At 33.7% G+C, this 20,287-nt stretch overlaps 1 protein-coding gene across 4 annotated transcripts in view; it reads left to right on the forward strand.

Annotated features, from left to right (window-relative positions):
• The window catches only part of LOC108736715 (Ca(2+)/calmodulin-responsive adenylate cyclase), a 103,644-nt gene that overhangs the window by 18,283 nt on the left and 65,074 nt on the right, over window positions 1–20,287 (forward strand). For all 4 annotated transcript variants that reach the window (XM_018469251.2, XM_018469254.2, XM_018469257.2 and 1 more), the window contains one exon: window positions 15,947–15,983. The gene's annotated coding sequence lies outside the window, so the exon portion shown is untranslated. The remainder of the gene's footprint in view (window positions 1–15,946; window positions 15,984–20,287) is intronic.

Here is a 20,287-nt window from a genome sequence, read left to right on the forward strand (position 1 = left end):
ACTAGGTAATAATAAATTATCAACCAATAACATAATAACAAGAGGTGGTAGTAACCCTATTTACAGTTAGGTTTTTCAAAATATATAACATTAATCCTTGCGATTTTAAGAAGTGAAGTCAAGATTTGTTACCTTAACGGCTTAACGTTACATTTTTCGAAAATTGAAATTATCGAAACAGCGAAAGGAAAGTCTTCCTTGGTCTACGATGGTTATCACTTGGTTATGTATACAAAAGAAAAAACAACAGTGCAAAGGAATGTTAAAGAGCAAGTGTGATTAAGTAATGTCAGTCACACCACATGCTTGTAAGCCGGATATGGCTCTTATTGAAGTAAAGAAAGGATTGTTTTCGGCAAAAAACGAGCACGGAAGGAAGATGTATCTTTCCAAAGATATACTCCGAAGAGATGAAACTGGCTGTTCGCAAATGAAACTTTAATTTCTAGGCCAACCCAAGGCTACTTATTGCTGTTCGCAAGAGGCACTAAATCTCATTTGTTCGCAAATGACACGTTCGCAAATAGCACTAACTCGCTGAAGTAACGCTAAAAAAATGCAAAGTGTCTCACTTTTGGAATAGTTAGACCTTTGTTTTCAGTCTTCTAAACATTGCTTACTTTAGCATCCAAATAGAGTGTATTGTGTTAAATTGTAGGTAATTATGTCATGAATATGTAAATTACTTGTTTTACCTCGTTGCTTACAATATTTTGGTAATTATGTTCGTCAAATACTTTCAAGAAGCCATGTATTGTAAAGAGGCAATTTTCCGCACAGCCTTTCACGCCAATTTTTTGCGAAGAACCGCAAGAACATGCAAGGTTTACATCGGTGTCAACTATACCATTTCCTCTGAAGTACACGAACAGTTTCAGGGGCACGGTTTCTCTATTCTGATAAGTTCTTTTTCTACCTCCAACTGTTATAATTAAATCGTTCAGCTCAGTTTCAGCTGTGAAATGACAATCAACTGAATGATCAGCAAGTTCGACAGTTATGGTTTTTCCGACTCCACAACATGGGGGAACTGGTGGAAAGAACACGATCTCTTCCTGGAAGCTAATTGTGGCTGGTTTGTAAATTATTTCAAAGGAGAGATAGGTAAACAGGGGTCCATTTGAGTAGTGCCTTACAAAAACCGGAGCGTGTAAGGTTTTACCAATTTCAGGTACAGTATGGCAAACAATATCTAATATGGCCTCCTCACCCACGTTCAACTTGGCGGAAACAGAATTATCAAAATCTTCAAACAGATATTGCGAGATTAGTTTGTTGAAAAGAAATGGACACCTGACTATTATAATCAGCTTATGGAGAATAACAACGACATATGGACAGAAGCAGAGAAAACTGAAGAAGAACAAGACAGACAAAAACTAGAGGAAAAACTAAATTCATCGATATACGCAAAGGAATAGAAAGAGATACACCCAATCGATAAACCGGAATACTTGAAAGAAGAACGCAGAAACGAACTGGAGATGTATGCAAGGTTCAGGTTAGGATCAGAAACGAAAGCTAATAAGTATTGGCTACCAGGAAAGGAAGACTATGCAGAATGTGTAAGAAAGAGGAGGAAACACCACAACATGTCCTAGAAAAATGTGAACACAATAGTATACAAACTATCCGATGAAAAAATAATTTTAAATGGACAAAGAAACAATGAAAAGAAACTGCTTTTTCAAAGTATTAAGTAATACATTCATATAATGTCTAAGTTGCACTACGCTCGATTACTATTACTATTGACATTAAATATTATAATTTTTAAGTGAGGAATTTTTATTACAAGACATACTTTATACGATTGCAATTATTTCAATACCTTCGGTGTTATTATTAAGAGGGCCAAGGCTAAAATTACTTTATGTTTTGGAATAAATAAACAACGTGTCTTGCATACGCTGACTGACCTTATGCAGGAAGGTAGTCTGATAACTCAACGATCAGCCTGCTGCAATCAGCAGTTCCAAAGTTGACGTAATGATTTTGTGGCCTTAGCACATCCGACAGACGTGTAAATTTCAAAGTGCATACTAATTGCTTAATTTATTTACATATCAGGAGTAATATCTGTTACGGTTTGGGAATTTTCGTAGCGGAAAATTCGTATTATTTCTACCTACAGTACTTTAAAAATTCTTGGTCAATAAATTGATATGTTAACTTGAAATATTAAGGGTATTTTCAATTTCACCTTTTGCAGCGACTATTTCACTCCAAAAAACGCTGTTCAGAGCAGGGTACATTTACCTGCCGTTTCCTTGAAACATTAAGTTGGAAATTCAAATATTCAATTTTGTTGGTTTTTACAAATATTATATGTAAGTGGTTTAGGTGTAATTTTAGGGTATCGAACTTTGCAGGTAACAATATCTTTAAGNATGCCTAGAAATGTATAAAAATTGGCATATTTAGTAACTTTGAACCCCCATAACTTTTTATGGGGGTGAGACCACCACTAACTTTTTATGATACAGTGGTGGGGAAGACCTCCTCCTCCTCCGATCCCTCCCACCTCCACCCCCGAAAGGGGTGGGGGGCATCATCTGGACCTTTACCAAGATATTTTTACACGATAATAAAACGCTTGGTCCAGGTCTTGTTGGTATAGTCATGGATATGGTCTTGCTCATTTAATCTGATACTTTTTTTAAATAATTCTTCTAAGGAAAAAATTTTCTATTTACCTACACAATAATTGCCTTAAATGCTGAAATTATCTGTCATACGTGCGAGTTACACCTTTTGTGTTCATAAACAATAACGATGCCAATAATATCATGCAAATATTGAGTAAAATACTCATCATTTATATTTGCTTTTGGTATGATAAACTCATGTTGCTACAGATCCATTTGTAACAAAAACAAACCCAATATGTACGATGTTTTCTTTACTTCCAAATTTACTTTTATATGCAAGTTATTTTTATTCATAACTTTTGGGTCTGTTTTGTCCTTAACAGTTCATATGCAAGTAAAATTTTCCTTTTTATCGCGCAAGCAATCCCAGAAGACTGAAAAATAAATTTGGTTTGGTTTTTCTTAGATGATCTCTACCTAATAATAATATGATGTACATCGCATGTATATAATTTACATTTATATTTCTCAGACATTCGTTCTCACTTTTCTTCCCACGCTACACTCCGTTATAATGTATTTGTGCATTTCAAAGATAGTCTAAGAAAAGTTGCGTTGGTGGTGGATGATATCGAGGTTGACAGTTTTCGCAGTTAATCATCACCGTGAGTCGTAAAATTTGCTTCAGTGTTACAATTTTATTCCAAACATTCAGATATATCAAAACGTTTCACGGCATCATTAAGAAGTACTTTATTTTTTTGTGATAGCATAGCATAATTTAAATGTTTAAAACTATAAATTTTGTTGCTTATGATTTTATAGTTGTTATAAATTATTTCATCAACAAAATTATAGGGTCGTCAGTCCTGATTAAACACGCACCTCCACTTTTTATTATCCTGAGCTAATCTTCGCGTTTCCCTAAAACTAGAACATCTAGACCTATCTCTGCTCCTCTTAACTCTATTCATAAGCAATGGAAGACCGAGACTGTCCCAGTCTTGGTATTGTTCTTGGTCTTGCTTATTTGGTCTTTGTCTTGGTCTTGTTCAAATACTTCTAGTCTCGGTGTTGGTCTCGCGTGTTAACTCTCGGTCTTCCGACACTATAATTGTCTTAAAATGCTTAAAAGTAAAAGACAAGATACAATTAAATACAGGAAAAAGAAAAGGTGAAAAGAGAAAAGGACCAATAGCAGAAAAGTGGAAGTTAAAGAGGAGGAATTACTATCTAGAAAAAAAAATGAACACCTAATTACTATAATCAACTTATGGAGAATAAGAGCGACATATGGACAGAAGCAGAGAAAACTGAAAAAAAATAAGACAGACAAAAACTAGAGGAAAAACTAAATTCATCGATATACGCAAAGGAATAGAAAGAGATACACCCAATCGATAAACCGGAATACTTGAAAGAAGAACGCAGAAACGAACTGGAGATGTATGCAAGGTTCAGGTTAGGATCAGAAACGAAAGCTAATAAGTATTGGCTACCAGGAAAGGAAGACTATGCAGAATGTGTAAGAAAGAGGAGGAAACACCACAACATGTCCTAGAAAAATGTGAACACAATAGTATACAAACTATCCGATGAAAAAATAATTTTAAATGGACAAAGAAACAATGAAAAGAAACTGCTTTTTCAAAGTATTAAGTAATACATTCATATAATGTCTAAGTTGCACTACGCTCGATTACTATTACTATTGACATTAAATATTATAATTTTTAAGTGAGGAATTTTTATTACAAGACATACTTTATACGATTGCAATTATTTCAATACCTTCGGTGTTATTATTAAGAGGGCCAAGGCTAAAATTACTTTATGTTTTGGAATAAATAAACAACGTGTCTTGCATACGCTGACTGACCTTATGCAGGAAGGTAGTCTGATAACTCAACGATCAGCCTGCTGCAATCAGCAGTTCCAAAGTTGACGTAATGATTTTGTGGCCTTAGCACATCCGACAGACGTGTAAATTTCAAAGTGCATACTAATTGCTTAATTTATTTACATATCAGGAGTAATATCTGTTACGGTTTGGGAATTTTCGTAGCGGAAAATTCGTATTATTTCTACCTACAGTACTTTAAAAATTCTTGGTCAATAAATTGATATGTTAACTTGAAATATTAAGGGTATTTTCAATTTCACCTTTTGCAGCGACTATTTCACTCCAAAAAACGCTGTTCAGAGCAGGGTACATTTACCTGCCGTTTCCTTGAAACATTAAGTTGGAAATTCAAATATTCAATTTTGTTGGTTTTTACAAATATTATATGTAAGTGGTTTAGGTGTAATTTTAGGGTATCGAACTTTGCAGGTAACAATATCTTTAAGATACTTTATCTTCAAGTACTTAAATAATATTAGAAACCAGTTGGTTAGCACTTTCACCCCTTCCTCTATCAGGGTGGAGATTATGTTATAAATAGGCTGACACACTCATAATAATAAGACATCAAAAAAGAACAATTAAGACAACAACAAACAACAATTAGTAGCATCAGTGTATCAAGTTCAGGGTCTTCAATATATGTACATACATTTGTAGTAATAACTGTATATTTGTAAATAAATTTTCTAAGTGCAGTTATTCGTGTTATTCATCAGTGAGGTAAATTATTTGCACTTACAATCCTTCCAAAAAATTCGTGTGCTCCCTCATAGGAGAAAGAAGTGGCGCGGCAACGCAAAATAAATAAAACAAACGCATTCAAGAGAATAATTGTTCATTTTGAAAATTTTGCTTTATTTTGTAAAATGGTTCAAATGTATCGTATATTTTGTAGTAACTTCGATTTGTTAACCTGAGTAGAAACTGTATAAATATAGACACAGGGTCGCAACGTGCAAGGTTGTAGGTGTAGTGAGTGAAACGCAATTTTTGTACCGTGAAGTGCCATGTAACCAGTACCGATAGATAGGGACCTAAGTATTGCAGTTTGACATAGTTAATCGTATACAATAGTCCGCTATCGCAACTAAACTTTCAATAAGTAGCATATGTATAAATGCACCTAGAAGGGCAACAGAGTATTTGAGAATTTTGCCTGCTGTATGCCGCTGCTACATTTGAAGTATGAATATATATGTAAAGGGAAAATATCACAGAGATGGATCAAATTTTTAGGATTCCATATCATAAATAAATAGAAATATGAAACCAAGAATAGCGCAGAGTTGGATCGCAAAAAGAAATCACTTTTGTACTTGCGATCGGTTACTTTAGAAATTCAAAAAATATTATTAAAAGTTTGTGGTCTATCGTAAACAGAAAATATCGGATGTGGCTAATTGAAAACAGTTTTTTCTAATAAACTGTAACCTTGTTCTTGATTGATCATCAGTGGAATGAATCGAGACAATTGTTTTTAATCCTGCGGATATTACATGGGATTTTCGGTTACTTTTTTATGAAGTCTACTTCCTGTCTTTATTTCTATAGTTACTGTTTTCTTCTTAAAACATACACATCGTCGGAACGGTTATTAAAACCCCTACGCATCGTCGGAACGTGTATTAAAAACACCTGAATATCGCGAAAGCGTCAAGCAGTTTAATAACGCTTATTTCTTTCATTCATAAAATTAGGCTTCCTTCAAAATTTATATGAAGGAACGATTGATTATTATTATCCTATCGTAATTGTATACGTTGTTTGTGTGTATTTCTTTTATTACTCACTTAGCTGTGAATAAAACAGTCGAAAATTTTACATTTCTATTGAAAATTGTAGAAAAACAATAAAAGATATACGTGAAATAGCTTAAAGACAATCGACTTAACCCTTTAAGGACTAAGCTTTTATACGTTCAATTAAAAGTTATATGTGTATCATTTAATCGGAATCTTTAATTAAAAATAGCCACAATAGTTGAAATGGTAAAAAACAATTGTAAAGAAGGTGGATGGGTCTAAATGTCTACATTCAGGTGTATAATTGATTGCATACATGCGAATAACATACGACAGCTATAAATTTTTTGTATCAGGTGTAAAAGTTGGTTGCGTATACAACTATACATGAATACTTTAAAGTAGTGTCCGACCGAAAGTTCGGTTTCGGTTTCGGTCGAGTTTCGGCAAAAAAACGAGTTTCGGTTTAGTTTCGGTTTCGGCGGCAAACCTGCCGAAACTACGACCAAAACCGAAACTGCGTTCGGAAGTTCTCGCGTTCTGCTCGGTCATGTTCGGTGCGTTACATTCCATCCAAGCGAAGTATTTTAAGTATTTTAAAAGCACAATTAAAGTATTTCCTTAAATGAGGGGTTGTTATGTTGATTTTGATTTGATTATCAATAAGTGAAAATGTCAAATACTGCAGAGCTATGTGATTTAAAGATAAAAAAATAAAACTGACTGATTATAATAACGTTTTCTTTATTTTTCTCTCAAAACATGATACTTATAAGGAAGTTTCGGTTTCGGTTTCGGCCGAAACTGAGACCATTGCCGAAATTCGGTTTCGGTTTCGGTCGTAAAAACCAGTTTCGGTCGGACACTACTTTAATGTGTTATTGACAAATGTTAAGGGTTAATTAGTGTACGCACTAATGGCTTAGGATTAAGCTATAGTGGAAATAGTTTTTCAAGTGCTACCACCACCGACAATGATATATATCGTGCAAATTTGGATAGGTTATTACGGCTAGTAATTCTATAATAAAGTAACTTTGAGTGGTGCGTTATTAAAATTAAATTAGTTTCGTGACAGTTTGTTTAATTGTCACTTATTACGCAGATTGAATACGAAACGAACTTTTTGTTTGCCTTCGGTATTCTTGACTTTTTTTTGGTCTAAACGTGTATCTAAATAAGTGTTTTAACGGTACCCACATTAATACACCGTAAACTTTCAAACCAAAATGTGTTTAAGTATTTATCATATCTCATTACGACACACCTGAATGTTAAATTCAAAATATTTGCCTGTTAAATTATCGAGTTTTTGCGTGTGTAACGTTCTTTGAACATTTCTTGAAATACTAAGACATTGCACCACTGTAAATTATTGAGCCTGTACGTTAAAGCTTATTTACCGGTTTTATTATTAATAACAATACAAAAGGCAGAATACGTGACGTATGTTGTTGAATAATTAATCCACAAGCATTCTCTCAATAATGTTACTGTAGTTAATGTTTTTGTACCTATACTTAAAGAAAATAATTACTTGAGATTGCAATTTCCTGAAATTAGTTTCTTTGAAAAGGAATGGAAATTGTTGTTGTTTGTAGTTATATTTAAAAATTTTTTCGAGCGGTAGGTACAGATTTTTTTTTGCAGATAATACGATAAGGTTACCTACTAAAATTGTAAATATTTAAGTGATCCTTTATTTTTACACCTTTAAAGAACATTATAAACAGTTATTATGATAATNGCACCCTACGCTCTAATATTAGGGTCGCTTGCCATTACACGTGTTAAGACTAAAAACAGACACGAACTATATTTGGTAAATGAGAAGAAGTTATTAATATAAATGTACATAAAATTAGAGGTTTTATGGAGGGGGATAATACGATAAGGTTACCTACTAAAATTGTAAATATTTAAGTGATCCTTTATTTTTACACCTTTAAAGAACATTAGAAACAGTTATTATGATAATGAAATTTTTGTCATTGTAAAAGATAATAAGAAGCGTTTTTAATTACAAAGCAGAAGCAATTTTACCAGGTAGGTGTAATGTTATTAAGATTTCTACAGTTTTTTATTGCTCATTATGATGCAAGGTTACGACTAAGCATTATAAGCAACCATGACGAACAAATAATTTCGTCTGTGTTGAATTTTAAAAAGATCATATCGGGAAGGTTTTCAGAAACATGAAAAGAAGAGATCAAGGTGTAATTAAAACTACGTCCCATGACACTACTTATTTCTATTTTAATAATTCAGTTTGTATTTTTTGGCTCAGTTTACAGTATTATTTCTTTAAGTATTGCAATGTATACATTTACTTCATGGTAATAATAAACACCGGTTTTTTATTTTTTTTAGGTTCATGTTAAATAAAAAAGGCATTTTACTATTAATACTGAAATATAGCTTCATTACATCCTCTTGAAAGGGTTTTATTGTTTTTGCGACTTATTCGATTTCATTCATTTTTCGGAAGTCTCAGTTGCATCTCATTTGTTTATTTAATCTGATTGAGTTAGGGTAATCGATTATCAATTACTGACATCTGCTTCAATAAAAACAATGGTGACCTATTTTAACGTAAGAGATTAATCTGGTTTTAATGCGAGAATCTCTTTTCAATTTTTTGCTGGTAGAAATTAACTTTGAGAAAACCTCACTGACGCTACCTTTTGTGTTTTTCCGTAACAAGATTAACTTCATTGGTAAAACATGAAATTCTACTTAGTAACTTGCCCTCTCCATTTATGATTTATATTAGAGAGCAGTACAATAGTTTTCATAACAAAAGAACCCATTTTTTTTTTCATTTTACTACGAAATCCAGCCTGCTTATAAATCTGAAGTCTTTATCTATAGAATTATAACTTCTTTGAATCAATTTGAAACTGTTTTCATTTGTTTGAATCAGTATAATCAAAATCAATTTCATCCCAATATCTTTTTTAGCTTCAATCACAATGAAATTTTGGATAATAGAATAGACATTTATGACTGTTCACGGAAATTTTTAGACAGCAGCGGCTACTGCTTACAGAAATCCTGAAGTCATGTTTTTTCTGTCAAAATTCTTTCAGTTTTTAGAAAGAAAACGTATCGTTTATTCTCTACTCAGCGTAGATTCATCATCATAATAAGGTCGTCAGTCTTAAGACTGATTGGACCCGCACCTTCACTCTTTGCTATCCTGAGCTAATCTTCACATTTCCCTAAAACTAGAACAACCCATATCCTTAACCATTTGCGAACAGTAATCTAATCTAGGTCTACCTCTACCCCTCCTAACTCCCGTTTCTGCCTCTAATATGTCTCTGACTAGACCTTCATTACTGAGGTGTCCTACCAACCTGTCTCGCCTATTTCTTATTGACTTCCGTAGAGTCCTCTGTTCTCCTATTCTTTCTAATACCTCTTCATTTCTAACTTTCTCTATCCACAGTATCCTCATCACTCACCAGTAACATCACATTTCGAACGTTTCTAACCTTTTCTTTTCTGCCGCGCCCAGAGTAGATTACTGTTCGCGAATAGTTAGAGACGTACGTTGTTGTAGTTTTTGAGAAATACAAAGATTGATTGAAGATAGCAAGAAATCCATGCAGGAAGTTACGATAAGGTCAAACTTGACTGTCCTAAAGAAATCATTGCATCAAACCTTTAGGTACTTTGGTACCCAGTACTGGACCAAACTAGCGAAATGTTAACCTTGGCGCTTGAAGTTTAGCTGAACATATGTCCAATTGGTTTCCTTCTGCTGGTCTAGGTTTAGACCTGTCGTCAACTCTCGTATTTCCTACATAGGAGTGGAGATGGGTGTCCAACCTTCGGGCTGAAGATTCCCTACGATGTTTGCATTGGTTGCAACCCCATAACTTAAGTGATTTTTTAAAAAGTAATTTTTAAGACGAGGTAGTCGGTCTCTTAGTTTAGTTAAAATACTTGCAGATTAATCAAAAATCGTCCCGTAAACATTAAGAAACCTTTAGTGTTTAGTCATATTTTTGATATAGTTATCGATGAAGGTTTGGGGTGTGATTGCCCATGCTTAAACAAAATAAGTATCGATGCTTTGCTTTGTTTCGCCTAATCCTGTTTCTTAGACAGAATTTACTTATGCTTATACGTTATGAAATTATATAAGTACTTTTCTTTTTTGAACACAGCCTAGATCTTTTCTTCAATGAAACGAAATAAGGAAAATGTAATTTTGATGTTTTGCTTTGTGACCCTTTTTTTTTTCTTGGAACAAAAGCACAATTCGTTTCATTAATGTATGGGAGACGGCGTGTGTCTGCCGTTGCGGCGTGTCCTGGCGCGGTTCCAGTTCCACTGTGACTGATGAGCCGATGACCAAGAACCTGCAAACGTTCTGGTGCAGCTAGAGTTCAAGGGCACGCTACGCTCTAATATTAGGGTCGATTGCCATTACACGTGTTAAGACTAAAAACAGACACGAACTATATTTGGTAAATGAGAAGAAGTTATTAATATAAATGTACATAAAATTAGAGGTTTTATGGAGGGGTGGCTATTTCTATTCTGTCTTGATGACAAAATGGAAAGTCTTTGTATTCTGGATGAGTAGGAAAAACACTTGTGATTTAAATTGCAAAAAAGTTACGCAAAAATGACGTACTCGAAAAAACAATGTGTAAAACAAACACAGTTACGTAAGCACCATGTCATTTGTAAGAAGTTCGCAGTGGCCTATTTAATTGTACATAAATTAATTTTGTGCATATGAATGGACTTGATTGTGGATATTTTCCATAGATCCTTACTAAAAAAGGAATATAATTCTTACAGAATTACCCAAGTGTTCATGTTTCTTTTGGAAACTGCTCAGAACAGAAATTTGAAGTTCGACATGGCAATAACTCATACTGAACCGTGAATCATCCAACATATTTATATGAAAAGTTTAGGTACCTATATAAAGTATCTATACAGAAGATTTCCTTTTACTTTTGATGGAAAAGCATAAAAACAAGGAGCTTACTAATGTAGGTTTTTTAATTTCAATACGGATTGTGAAGTTTTTAAGGAAATTGTGCCTCGAAACTAGGTTTCTTTTATTAATGTTTAAAATTTGTGCAAGTAAAATTATTAAACTGACAGATAATTTTGGTGTGCACCTTAATACTACCAAAGAAAGAAAACGAAGCTTTTCTATCTTACAGTTGCCAACAAACTTAGTTGTGTTGCCTTTTTAACTAATTCGTAATAATGTTTTGTCGAATTTGCGATAGGTCGGTAGGTAAGTCATGATTATGTACAACTTCAGACATTTGAAAAAATGTGGAATGTTAAAAATTTGGCAAATAAAACTGAGAATGAGACAAACACAGAATTAGAGTATCTATGTTTAAATATTGGACTTTTAAACTAAATATACGATTAGAGAGTTAATTATGTACATATAAAATTTTCATTTGTGATTCTCAACAATTTAGAGGTTACGATAGAGTTTGTATTGATCACAACGCTGTTGCAAGGATGCAATTAAGGGTTTTGCATTAAGGACTTACATAAACTTTAGTTGTTGGGTTTGATTTTTTTTAACTGAAAGCACAACTTTCTCTGGTCTTTAGACATTTTTAGTTATTGAAGTTTGCACCAAAAGTAAGCTTTATCAAAACCTATCTTCTGTGTACGTTTTCCATTTAAAGATGTTTTAAAAAACTTCGCCATTTACTCTCACTTACACTGTAGTGCTTGGTGGTGAATAGGGCTGCAGGACCCTTTCAATCTTCTTTAGGAATCGTGAAAATTAGCGGATGGTGGTAGTCAGGGAGGAAAAAGCGAGAGGAATGGGATGAATGCAACAGAAATGTCAAATATTACTGACCCAACGTTCATGAGATCTAACCGTTAAACCACCCTGCTCGGTTCTAATACGTTTTGGAACTTGTCAATAAAATATCTACAATTTTTTGGATCAAATCATACATATGGTAAGAATGAATTAAGTTCAATCAGTCAGAAACTACGAGGCGTGCTAATGAGATCAAATAATATCGAAATCGCGACGTCCGCGTCTGGTAGTATCGAGTTTAATAGATAACGACATACTGTCACAACTCGATACAGTGGTGGATTAAGGGGTGGGTGAAGGTGACCGTCCGCATTCGGTCCTGGGTGCCTTCAAATTTCAGTAATTCCAAAGTAATTCATTTTAATATTTTACAAAATATTCGCCACACGCTACAGTACCTACTGCTTAGTTATAGCGTCAACTTACAGTACAAACTGAACAACTTCGGATACACATATGATAAATGTCAAGTACCTATAGGTAATGCAACCGTTTCAAGGATTTGATAAATTTGAATAAAAATATGTCAGTATGTTCGAGTTTGTCGTCGTTATTATCTTGAGTGACAAATTTGCAGGACATTTAAAATTAACGTTACATCAGAGTTGTCATTACAACCGATGTTGTTATAACGAAGTTCCATTGGACAACATTACAATAGCAGACCGCGGGGCCTCATTCCGTTCTGACGTCCCGAGCCTCCTTTGGTATTCAATGAGCTCGTTGAATAGTACGTGTAGAATGTGTGTGGTATTGCTTGTAATGGTAACAAAAGTAAATTAACATTTACGGTAGTAAGTAAAGTAGGATAGATAAGTTTCATGTTACAGTCAACCGCAGTGTCGTCGGCTACTTCGGAAAGGTTATTGACCACAGTCTCGATCTAAAGGATATTTGAATTGAAGTTATCAGCAAATATTTACCGGCAGTTGCACCGGTAATGTAGAGCATCATCATTTATTTGTTAATACATACAGATACACAGTTATGCAGATGTATTAGTGGCTGCCATAAATCTTTCCTCTTATTGCGGAACGCTACTTTAAATTTACTTCCAAAACAAACATTACCAGTCGCATCGGCGCGGCGCTAGAGTCGTTATTATGTTCAACATCTTCAAAATAGCTTACCAGACGCCGGTGCCGCGTTATACCTTTGAAACCTTCTGCATAATTTTTGAACTATAATAAACTTCCAACTTATGTAGGTAATACAACTAAAGGTGTTTTCCTTTTCGAATAAGCAATAAACAGCGAAGTTTCCACTTACCCATATAGGTACTTCTCTTTTTTAAGTGAAAAATATGAGTTTTGAAAGCAGCTCACCTCGGAAGAGTCGTTCATGTAAAAATATGTATTTGTATTACTTTGGTTCAACGAGAATTTAATCACTTGTGAATTTCTCCAAATCATGCAGTCTAACACAATACAGACCAATTTCTTACGTTGATGTAGATTTTGAGAAGGAAATTTGTAATAATTTTTAACTACCACGAGAATTGTACAAAATCTAACAGGACGGTACTCATATGAAATTTTTCAAACGCTTGAAGAGGAAAGAAAGAAACCGAAATTATAGGCAATAATGAGGACTTCTAAGACTAATGACTGTCATTTGTTGCGCTATTCTTCTGTAATTTTGGTTTCTCTTTTACGAATTTGTTCCCTTCTTTCCGTTCCCTAAATGTCACCAAGAACACATCATCATCATCATAAGTTCGTCAGTCCTAAGACTGGTTGGACACGCACCTCCAGTCTTTCCTATACTTATTGATGACATCCCCCAAGGTAGTCCCCGCCCGGACATCCGAATGGGGGACTAGTTTATGTCCGGAGTGCTTTATCCCAGAGGATCTCATCATTTAAATTGTGTAGTACATTTTACTCGGGATCATAATGTAGTGGTTTCCACGTCGCAGTATTGTGCAACAGAGTGCCATACCGATCCTCATAATCTCTGCCACCCTGAGTACTGAAAAAGCTGCTGCCCTCTTTGAGCGACTTGTCTTAGTCTGGTTGCTCTTTAATAACCCCCCATTATGGTGGAACCTATGGTTCGGCTTCCTAAATCATCGAAACTCGCAAGCCGATCCATCCACTCTAGTTTGTACAAGAGTTTCGTCAAGGTTCAAGTTCCGTCGGATCAGAACAATGTTCGATTTTTAAACGTCCATTAGCATTTCTTTACTTTAGCTTCAAATCGAGGCGTTGGTCAATCGGGAATATATTCTTAGATATAGCATTAGCATTCGGAAGGACACCACCTTCCTTTGTCTAAATATTCGTGTGGTTTCCTTGGATCGTAAAGGCAAACAAAAGGGCACTATGGTGATATTTCACAGATGTTCCTTCACTTTTATATTGTTTTCAATTAGTCCGTCTGCCCCCTTTTTGAAACTTAAAACTGCCACCCTGGTTTTTCCACGATTGACAAAAGAGCTTGAAGAGGATCTTCTGCATTCCCCCTAATTTGTACTACACTGTGGATTGTTGAGACAGTCCAATATTTAGAACTTGTTAACGAATTTTGAAATAAACGTTTAACGTTTTAAAAAATTTAAATTATATACTTTAATATTAGAGCCAGCAATAACAATGAATTCTATGTTCGATCTTGTTCGGATTAACTGACCTAATTAAATTAAAAAAAAGAATATTTAATTCAGAACAAGAATAAATCTTTTACACCAAGTGCACATACTGTAAGTTCAAATGCACTTTCGCTTTAACTTTAGAATTGCTAATCAGAAGCGTATAGTAGAGAGTATCCATGAGCAGGCCTCTTTGTTCCATTGGGCACCCTGGACCTAGGTCCTGCCAGATTTAAGCATTTAATGCTAAAAGAATTACCTTTCCGAATCTTATAATTATCTATTAATTTATTTTGATTGTACAAAAATAAAACTAATTGTTGAATAAATTTATAATTTTACCCTGTTTGGCTATTTAAAAAAACTAATCCTCTGTCAAAGTCATAGCGCCTCGTTATCCTTATGTGCTCAGAACCTCTAACGGATTAGAGTCGGTCCTGTCCGACCTATAGAGTATTTATTAAACTTACGACCAAACCTGAAGGGGCTTCCCTGAACTATTCTAAAAGTATTTTGCTCTTTTAAAATTTTTGGAAATCTGAAAATGCAAGGCGATAAATGTTTTTTGACAATGGCAATGTTTTATTATAAAAATATTAAATATAAAGAACGGTTGAAAATGATTTTANAAAATTTAAATTATATACTTTAATATTAGAGCCAGCAATAACAATGAATTCTATGTTCGATCTTGTTCGGATTAACTGACCTAATTAAATTAAAAAAAAGAATATTTAATTCAGAACAAGAATAAATCCTTTACACCAAGTGCACATACTGTAAGTTCAAATGCACTTTCGCTTTAATTTTAGAATTGCTAATCAGAAGCGTGTAGGAGAGAGTATCCATGAGCAGGCCTCTTTGTTCCATTGGGCACCCTGGACCTAGGTCCTGCCAGATTTAAGCATTTAATGCTAAAAGAATTACATTTCCGAATCTTATAATTATCTATTAATTTATTTTGATTGTACAAAAATAAAACTAATTGTTGAATAAATTTATAATTTTACCCTGTTTGACTATTTAAAAAAAACTAATCCTCTGTCAAAGTCATAGCGCCTCGTTATCCTTATGTGCTCAGAACCTCTAACGGATTAGATTCGGTCCTGTCCGACCTATAGAGTATTTATTAAACTTACGACCAAACCTGAAGGGGCTTCCCTGAACTATTCTAAAAGTATTTTGCTCTTTTAAAATTTTTGGAAATCTGAAAATGCAAGACGATAAATGTTTATTATGTAAATATTAAATATAAAGAACGGTTGAAAACTATTTTATTTTTTTTTTCAGATTGACTAAACTTCCTGGAGAGGCTGCTTCCCAAAAGGTAGGTAGTTATTTTTATATTAAGGATTTCCGCAATTTTTAGATTTAAGGATTATAGAAACTCTTTTTTCAATTATATACAGTGTAAACTCTATATAACGACACTTAAAGGACTGAACATTTTTCAGCGTTATAAAGAGTGGTCGTTAAATGGAGACAAATAAAAGATATTATTTTACTATTCTATAATAATATGCATTTACCAATATAGTACACATTTTGCACACGAACATTATTATTCATACATTGCGTATAGCCTGTTATCTTCGTCTGATGTTTTTTGCTGCTCCAATATTATAATTGTATTTTGTTACGTATCTTACTCATATCTTGAGATACTGCTGGATCAATTTGATTATATAAAAAGTATTTTTTTAATAGTTTCGCTGCATCAAGTGCTTGTTTGATGCTTGGTGGAGGGACAGGATCGACTTCTTCAACAACGTACACAGCTGCAGTTCTTATCTAATTCGAAAACTTAGGAAGTACTTCTTAATGATTTATAATGCCTCATTGTTGTCGTTAAATAGAGTAAGCGTGACGCTATATAGAGTGTAATATTGTATAGAAAACAATGTAAACCAACCAAAGTCAAGCAATTTCGACGTTTTAAGGAGTTTGTTGTTAAATCGAGTGACGTTATAAAGAGTTTACACTGTATTATGTATCATCAATGATGAAATATCGCGAATATGAACTTTCCACTTTCAGCTTTTTCCTTTTATTCTTTTATTCTCGTTTTAGTGAAAATTATCTATAGATATTATTGGAAGCAGTAATTATATTTAAAGATAATTAATTACTGAAACTGCAATGAAATTGTAGTATTTTACATCAGTCTAATGTTCAATCGAACATGTATTTATTTATTGAACGTGTATTTCCCCAAAGTAACAAGAATTTCCTTGGTACCAAACTTTCTATTTTACCTTGCAACCGAACAAATTCAATAAATGCGTACCGGCTTCAGTTAAAAACCTACCCAACTGAAAGAGAAAACATTATATGCGCGACTAATTTATTGATGGAGGTACAGGCAACGGGAAAACAGATCTATTTATTTGCATAGTGTCAAGGGAAATTTTCATGCATACGTTTGCAAAATTGGTTGTACAATTAACTTTATAAAATTTCCCTTTTAAAAGGCATATTTATTTTGGTGGAATTTCACCTTTGATGTTTTTACATCTTTTCAAAATATGTTGCACAATCTGTGTACAAATCGTTGCCGTAGTCACGGTTCTAAATTTTTTGTGAGATATAAATAATAAGTGACATCAAGTTTCTTGAGTACGTATGTGTAATGTGTATTGATGAACAGAGACCTCATTACTTGTTCAAATACAATAAAATCGATAACGTCCTTAACATCGCAAGGGAATTTTTTGTACAGTCCTTGAATATTTTTAAGTTTTGTTGTATTCTTAAACAATTATAGATCGTCTACTTTCGTCGAGCTTACAGAAGCACACAGTTAAGTTGTTTAATAAAAAATTATCGAACATCATTCAGACGCGATTCTTCCTGATTTAGATTGCTTTCGTGCTGAGCCTGAGCAAATTCTTGGCTATCGTCCTTACGATAGACATTTGAGGCTGAAATTGAATTGTCCGGCAGCGTATGTATGTTTTATTGATCTATAAAGCCAACAGCTCCTTTTGTTCGCAGATGAAAACCACTACTTTTCCTTTGAAATGTTTGTTTTCTGGTCATTCTATTCACATTCGTGTATTGGTTCGAGTTCTTTTTTAGATACGTATCATTGACAATAACGAACAGAAAAAAGGGGTTTTAAATAGGAAAATACAGTTCTATTTTATTCCTAATAATATAAGGCTTAATTTAGAAATTCGAAAAAGGTTGTTAAAGGTGTATGTTTGGAGCGCGGCGCTGTACGGGTGCAAAACAGTGGGCGCGGCGGAAAAGAAAAGGTTAGAAGCGTTCGAAATGTGGTGTTACAGGCGAATAATGGGGATAAAGTGGTAGGTTAGATTACTGTTCACAAATAGTTAAGGATGTGGGTTGTTCTAGTTTTAGCGAAATGCGAAGATTAGCTCACGATAGGGAAGAGTGGAGGTGTCCCACCAGTCTTAGGACTAACGAGACCTTATGATGATGAATATAAGGCTAGGATCACATGGCGATTCCACCAGATTTATATAAAGCACCGAATCCACGACAGATGTAAACCTAGCTTAATATTCTTATGTACTATGTTTAATAAAACCAATAATTCACAGACGCACGAGTGATCCTATAAGGATTTCTTATTTCCTTTTGAGATTAAAAAAAAAGACAAAATCGAATACCTGATTACATTTTTATCGTCCTCTACCTTTTCTGCAACATAATTCCCATTAAATTACAAATAATTTCCGATTATTTATTTATAAGGATGGATATAGGTTTTATCTATGCATTCCATGGTTCTTTTATAAGATTATTTCTTCACAGCTCGGGTACCAAACAAAGTTGGGAACTTCATTCCCTTTTACCATATTCTAATAAAATTTACTGTTTGTTAACTAGGGACTTTCTACGTTCCAAGATTTACACGTTGGGCTGTACAAAAAATCCGTAAATCAACTTCATCTTTTGATGGTTCGTAAATTACGAATTTAGTTTTGGCAAGTTTACTAGTTTAAATCTACCTTGGCAGTCAATTAAAGAAGCCAAGTTTAAATTTCTAAATGTGTGGGGAAATTTTGCAGTTTGACGTATGCTAATGTAACAGAATAATGTTACATAACATTTATAATAACTAATACTTACATGTATTATACGTAGTTCAAAATTGCTTTGTACCTAATTGAAAACTTCAACAGCAGTTGTAATTTTAGTAAATATCTGCATATAAGCATAAAAATTTCTTTTGGAAATGATTATCTGAGTCTCTCAATATGAAGGAAATTCACATTAGAGCAGATGAAATGTGACACAATGGGATACATTTTACCAAGATTCCTCATCAATCCATTGTACTATCTTCCCCACTGATATATTAAGATTTTTTCGATTAGACGCAATCAGAAAGGGATGAAATGTTCTTTACTGATTATGTAATCACCATCGACGTTTCGCTTTTCTATCTAAGTATTTATCGGTATATTACTTAGTTAATTAATTATATTAGACGGAGACATTAGAATTTTATTGTTTTNCTTATTTACGGTTTCCTTATTTTGGCCGCAATAGACTGCCAATACTGTGAATTTTTCCGAAAATATGGGTGTCTATTCTAAACATTGTGATTAAACGTTGCTAGATAAATATCTGATTTTTTGTATGGTAATAGACAAAGGTTCACACTAACTTGGCACGTTTTTAATTTTCAATAATATGGTCATTAATAGCTTTTACAAGTGCTTAAAGTTGATGCTTCTTGTAGAACACGTATTTTCAATAGAAATTAAGAAATTAAAAAATGACCTTCGACAGGCTTTAGAACAAATCTTTATCTATTTTACTACAAAATTTCAAACCTCTGTTCCAAACATTAAACTCATGATATCTAGAACCGATAGGCATGTTTTTATTTTACGGCGTGTGTACCACTGAATCAGCTTAATGTATCGGCATCTTTTGACTATGTACTGTTGGTACGTGTCGAGGCAGCTTTTATAAAAGATGTAACCGAGTGGACTAATTTGAAAATTCAAAACAAGAAAAAATCATTCAATTTTTTAAACTTTTGCCTAAAGCTGATTATAACGATTAGTTTTAATTGCGAATTTATCAATACATTGATTTTATTTTTATACATATTGGTTTTATTTTGGAACCTTAGAACGTATCCCCTATGATTCCATACTAGTTACCATTCCATATCCACGGTTTCTGTATTCGCGGCATTTTTATGGAACGTATACCCCGCGAATAAAGAGCTTTTACTGTATTTAATTAACTGATCGAAAGAAATCTACCTTGTCCTTTACATTATACTTATGTAGGTACAGATTCACCATCGGTTTGGTTTCAGTAAACATTCCTTGTGAAATTCCAAATTGCAACATATTCATCATCTTTCTTTACTTTCCCCGACTTTACAGTTATCTCCTTTTGTAGTTGCATATCGTGGGCATTAATTTATTGTAGAAATTTTGCATGCAACTTACAGTTTAGCCCGTGAGTTATAATCGTTATTAGGTGCGGCTAATAACAACAGACCATCAGCGTTTTCTATCCAATTTAAACTATTTCTATCCAACGCTTACCAACCCATTATCTATAATTAGATCGTCTGTGTGCAATAAATGCGCTTTCGCAAGAAAAACGCTTATCATGTTCACTATCAGCTTTGTTATT

Source organism: Agrilus planipennis, unplaced genomic scaffold (assembly GCF_000699045.2).
Source record: "Agrilus planipennis isolate EAB-ADULT unplaced genomic scaffold, Apla_2.0 scaffold119, whole genome shotgun sequence".
Classification (NCBI taxonomy): Eukaryota; Metazoa; Arthropoda; class Insecta; order Coleoptera; family Buprestidae; genus Agrilus; species Agrilus planipennis.